The sequence below is a fragment of the Nannobrachium achirus genome, assembly GCF_963921795.1.
Source record: "Nannobrachium achirus genome assembly, chromosome: 7".
Taxonomy (NCBI): domain Eukaryota; kingdom Metazoa; phylum Chordata; class Actinopteri; order Myctophiformes; family Myctophidae; genus Nannobrachium; species Nannobrachium achirus.
Window position 1 is genome coordinate 40,624,069 of NC_137816.1, and position 6,729 is coordinate 40,630,797.

A 6,729-nucleotide genomic window follows, 5' to 3' on the forward strand; every position below is an offset into this window, starting at 1 on the left:
ACCCGAGAAGACCTCTACTGTGTATATATAGTGTGTATATATAGCCTAAATGAGATAAGAGGATTAATCCTCAACAACAACGTTTTATGTATTATGTTTACTTTTTACTCAGGAATATAATGAAGACATATTACAGATGTTTTCTAATCATTTGTTTTGAGGCATCTAAACAGCGCCATGCATTGTTCAGCAGTATAGCAAGATTTGGTTTTCAGGCTGTCAATGACTGATAGTCTTGCGATACTTTGGCACGTTCAGAAAGCACTCGATACATACATATAATTATACAGTGAGTGTACACATCAAAAAGCAACACAGCAGAAAACAGTCTGTGATGTCTTTTATTTTCCTTATAGGTCATAGCGGGTCCACCTGGCTCTAATTGAGTCTAATGTATTCCACCGAACTTCAGACTGCAGTTTGCCTCCCAGTGTCCCAATGCCACCAATCTGCCGACTGGAATTGCTGAGATGCCAGTCTCTTCTTTTTAAGTACCTTGACTGTTCACAGTTCTTCTCTCAGAAACAGAGTGAGTAGACAGCCATCTTATAATGAGAATTACTGAGGACCAATTAAGATAAGGTTGAAAACTGGTGATGTTCTCCTTTAAGTCTGTCTGTGAGTTTTACCAGTAAGACGCCTAAGGGCGAAAAGCGACCTCGCCCTAAAGGGTGAGGTCGTGCCATCTGACATCACCGTGATGTCACCTGTTTATGCCTATTTATGGAGATCCCTGCTCTGAGTATCTGACATCACTGTGATGTCACAGTGACACATCACCACAGTATCAGGCCCACGTACTGGTATACATATACATATACGGACAAGCTGTGCCGGTTCTGACAGTAAACTGCAATAAATATCAAACCAATGAAAATTATTAACAAGAGCTTGTGAATAAAACATAATAACATTTGAGAACACCAGTTCTTTTCTTCTCCTATTTTTTAACATTTCCTGAAAAGCAACGATTTTTTGACGTGCAAGGTTTCCGCCCAACATCTGCAATATAAATAAATGTTGATAAATAAAGTGATTGCTGCAGCCCTCACTGCAGCCTATCTGTCTCAGCACATTGGGTCAGTCCACCCGGCTCACGTCACTGGGTTAATTGCCTCTTGATTTCCAGAGCCTGGGAACCCAGCCCACAGTGTTGACATTAGATATGACCTCTTCCGACCGGGCCAGCAGTTTGTTTTCACACAGGAAGGAAGAAAATGGGGCAGAATGCAGCCCGAATGCAGCCAACGCATTACAAACACTCTGGACCCAAATGCACCACTGTAGTGTACTGTACTTTATTGTACTGTACTGTACTGCACTGCAGGGGTTCTCCAAGTGGGGTCCGGGGACCCCCAGGTGTTCTTGAGGGGGTTCCAGGAGGTGCCCAGCAAAATATGTTAATGTACAAAAAAAAAAAAAAAAACAGTTGAACCACTTTAAGCCTATTTTACACTTTAGCTATTCGAAAATAGACGATTCCCTTGTTGATTTTCTCTTATGGGGTCCCTGGAACAAAATATTTTCAGATAGTGGTCCGTAGCCAATGGGACCCCCAAATGACAGGAAAGGGTTTGAGAACCACTGTTGCGACCATATAGGTCGCAGTTTAGTATGTGAACAGTGACAACTTGTCCGTATCTCTGTCTATAACGCCTCCAATGTGGTTCCCCTGACACATCACTGTGACATCACTGTGATGTCAGGGGAACCACTCTAACAGAATGGGTTTTAAAACCAGTAAGACTCCCTAATCGGGAGATAAGCGACGGTCAGGTCGCAGCGTGATTTTAGGCCAAAATGTGTAGGAGCAGTGTCCAAAAATGTGTTTGAAAAAATCGGCCTGATGGTGGCGCTATTTGGGACAGATCCATGTTGATGAGATGAGTGTAGACATACTGTGTACCGATGTGCGTGATTTTAGGGCAAAATCTGTAGGAGCAGTGTCCAAAAATGTGTTTGAAAAAATCGGCCTGATGGTGGCGCTATATGGTACAGATCCTTGTTGATGACATGAGTGTAGACATACTGTGTAGCGATTTGCTTGATTTTGGGGCAAAATCTGTAGGAGTAGTGGCCAAAAATGTGTTTTAAAAAATCGGCCTGATGGTGGCGCTATGTGGTACAGATCCTTGTTGATGACATGAGTGTAGACATACTGTGTATAGCGATTTGCTTGATTTTAGGGAAAAAATTGTAGGAGCCGTGTCCAAAAATGTGTTTTGCAAGAATGGGCCTCATGGTGGCGCTAGCAGAGGGCCATGTGAGAATTGATGGGTGGAGGTTGTGGTTTGGCAGGCAAGGAGTGTGTGTGCAAAATTTGGCATGGATCGGGGCAACGGTTGCGGAGATATGAGCAGGGAAAAAGTGTGACGTGTGACGTGTGACTGACGGACTGACTGACTGACTGACTGACTGACTGACTGACTGACTGACGGACGGACGGACAGCCGGTGGAGGTTTTGATAGTTTGTCCCACTGCATAACTCCAAAAAAGAATGATTTTTCTGGTTGGCCAGTCATGGACCAATCAGAAGGCTGACAAAGGATGAATTGCACTTAAGTAGCTACAAGTACTTCAGTAAATGTACTTAGTTAATTCCACCACTGTTTATACAGATTGTTATTAAGGAATCATGACAACCTTGACTAAAATGATAAATTTGTAATTTGCATATTTCGTTAATCTTAATCTTGGCATTAAATCCATGAGATATTAGCATAAACCAACAAACACATTATTCATTTTATGCTTCATTGTATATTCTGTCCTTTAATACTCAGCAAATGTAGTGCCACATTTGCCTTCGTAAGCCTTTTATTTATATCTTTTATATATTTATCTATCTATTTTGGGTTATGTTCATCACATCACGTTCTGTTTTCATTGCTTTCCCAACGGCAACGTTAAAGTGATGAACACATTCATGTATTAGTAATTACAATCCAAAATAGGATTGTGTGTGTGTGTGTGTGTGTGTGTGTGTGTGTGTGTGTGTGTGTGTGTGTGTGTGTGTGTGTGTGTGTGTGTGTGTGTGTGTGTGTGTGTGTGTGTGTGTGTGTGTGTGTGTTCGCGCGCAGGTGTGCGTGTGTGTGCATGTGCATGTGCATGTGCGTGTGTGTGTGTGTGTACCATTATTATATGTGTGTGTGCGTGTGTGTGTCCAATTATTATTTCTGGTGAGGTGACTCATAATACCAGAAAAAATAATGGGTGTTTTTAATGAATCTATCATGGTTAAAAAGGAGTTTAAAGTTACAATGGGTGTGTATGGGGAGCGGCCCTGGAGGGGGAAGGCCTGGTAACATTTACATCAAATATCTAAATATTGAATCAAGCAAATTAAAAAGTGTTCAGGGTGTTCATAAAAGCCTGATTAGACTATAAAATGACCAAAGCCGGAAATAAGCCGTAGAGCTTTCTAGGATCTCATTTTAGTTGACCTTGTACCAGTGATTTGTCATGAAACTGTACTTTTTTGCTATTGCAAACTTCTAATACATTCTTCAATCAATCAATCAATCAATCAATCAATCAATCAATCAATCAATCAAAAGGTGTGAAATATCCCTTTAAGTACAATTTTGAGTTTTTTTCAGTATTCACAATTTTCAATACTTTTACTTCTTTACTTTTATTTGAGCACATTTTGAATTGGGGACTTCCATTTGTAACAAACTATATCTACATTGCAGTATTGATATACTTTTACTCAAGTAAAACATGTGAATACTTCTTCCATCCCTGCCAAGAGAGTTTGCAGTGTAAAGTTTTGACAGAACAACTTCCAGTCCTATAGTGAAGTAATATATCTCTGCTGTCGGGCCAAAACCTCCTAACTCCAAAATGTTCATTTTCGGGAAAATGAGCTAGTGGAGTTGTTTTGACTGAAGTGCTTTTTACTACTTTTCATTGGTTCAATATTAGTTTAACCAACACACAGACGTAAAGGGTGTTCAATAGCACATATTGCACATATTTATGAAAAAAAAGAGAGGGCCAATCAGGTGGATTTGTCCCAAGCACTTTTTACTACGTACTTTCCATTGGTTCAATATTATTTTAACAAACACTCAGATGTAAAGGGTGTTCAATAGCCCTGATGTATGCCAAAAAATCAACAACCTCAGAAGTTAAGAGGTTTTGGCCAGACAGTGAGGATATTTGACCAGGTGTATCTATAGCCTACTCTGACTCTCTAGTACTGGAGTTGAGTACTTTGTCCACCACAGTGTAGGCCTACAGTATGTGTGACAGCTCCAGCATGCCGTAGATGGATGCAGTGAGCTGACTCAGCGTCTCTCTCACTCCAGCAGAGGAACAAGCAGATAAGTGGAATCCATTCTTTGGTCTCTCACTCATTATGTCTGTGATCAACCTTCACACAAACACCAACAAGACATCATCGGCTCAAGGCACGTCCACAAACATCCACCATCACAACAAAAACAACACAAACAACACAACATTGGCAGGAAAAAGCACAAGTGGCAGCGCTTCTGAAACACACACAACAGCAGAACCTGCCAATAACGGTGTAAGTAGTGAATGGTCATCAATCATTCCTATTGGTTAAATCCTCTTACCGTTGTTTTCCCCATGGATGCATCCCCCCCCATGCTGTTTTGAAGTAGCATGATAAATGAATTTGCCTCACTGGAAGCTTCCAGTCATGGAATGATAAGACACAAGCCTGTGTGCTTGTGTCTGTTATCATTCAAACACAACCTGGCTGACACTGTGATTGACTGTGTACTACGAACGTCGTTTTAGCATCATTTATCCCAAGGTCACTCTGAGACTGCAACACATGTAAGACAAGGCAAGGCAAATGTATTTGTCCCGGACATTTCAACAACAAGGCAATTCAATGTGCTTTACAACAAACCATTAAGCAAAGAAAACACATATGAAAGTGTAAGGTCCTCTGTTACCACAGTATATTGTAACCTAATGGATTTGATCATTTGCACAGAATGTTGGCACTTCAGGTGTTTGCACTTAATTCATTTGCACAGTTGTGTTTTGCACCGTCATGGTTTTATTGTTTATTGACTACATTTTAAAGGAATATCTTGAGTAGTGTTTCCTGTCCAGCTGAGCTGGCCACTTGGCTAACTAGTTCCATAGTGCAATATGTAAGAGAAGTGTAATATATGTAATGTCAAGTGATGATAAAAAGCTCAACCATTACCTGTTCAAGTTGTGCACTGCTCTATTCCAGTATAATTGGGCTGGACAAAATCAGGATGGCAGAGGGGGGTTGTGATGTGTATTAAGAGTTTCGTATGGTTTGTACTAGTAGTGAGAAAATAATCATCATTCAGCAAGAGGTAAGTACTATTCATATATTGTGCGTTTATTTGTGTTCTGTATTTACGTATATTTATTGTATGTTTCGGAACACACCCTTTTGAATGGTGCAGTCTAGCTCACCTGTGTATCCACCTCTTTCCGCGGGAATTTACTGGAGATGTTTTTTCACCACACTTCCGGTTAACAGCAGACATACAAGCTCACGTCGCGTCGCAGATGCAGCCGTTGTGAGCTTGTAGATCACACTCGGCTGCGGCGCTGAAAGCTCCGTGCAACTTCTGCGCAATGCACGATGGGATGTTGGAAAGTTGTGGATAAAAGGCTTCTGCCAGCTATAATGCCAAGAAGAGCTGTGAGAGGAGAGCTTCCTGGATTGTTATTCCTTTTTGTCAGTGAATAAACGCACCTTTTGTTTGCACCCTACCTCTTCTGAACTGCTGCTTAAGTCAGGCATTCTCACAGAAAAGACATTTGAATTCAGTTAAAAGAGACCTGTTCAGGAATCAGGACACAGAGCAAAACAACACAATACTGTATGAAGTAGGACAACAGAATCAGTGAAAATAAAATAAAATAATAAACCCTGAAGAATAAAAATGACAGTGCAGATTGCAGAAGGATAATGAAAATAACAATAAAGCTAACAGTTTATGCACATGTACACGCTCAGAATTAAAGCTACAACCAGGATAGGATATAAGAACGTTTTGGCTAAATGAGCACTCAGTATTTTGCTGTGTTAAAAGGGCACAGACACACATGCTTCATTCATGTTGAAGCCAACTTAAATTAAGGTTCAGATGAGTCAGTTTCCCATGCTGCCTTGCAGGTTGTGGGCAGTGCCAGGCCCAGCATGAGTTCTGGTTTGTTTCTGCCAAGTGGGTTCAGTTCAATGAGGAGATTGTGTGCACTAGATCTATGTATTTAGGGCAGGTGCTGGAGTAAGAGGCACAAATCAGAAGGCAGGGGGTAAAATATCTGCACGCTGAGTTATAGCGCCCAAACACATTTATTTTAAGGGGCAACGTTTCGAACTTGTAGGTCTTCACCAGGCAAATGATTTGTGTTTTGTCCCAAAAAGGTTTAACAAATATCAATAGTAGTGAATCTGCTATGCTCACTATTTTAAATAAAGCTTAAAGGAGTAGTTCACCCCCAAAATGAATCCCCATCCAGAATCAATGGGGGTACATTTACTAATCAATGTTTTTGTCTTAGGAATGCGACGAATACACAAAAGTATTATTGAACTCAAGTCTCCATGGTGTGACTAATCAATAGAAAAAAATACATTTTGGGGGTGAACTACTCCTTTAAGGTTAATGGTTAATTTATACAGTGCTTTTCCCCTCCCTAGAAATATAGTGGAGTCCAATATTTATCTTTGAAATATAGGGGAAATATAGCGAAAG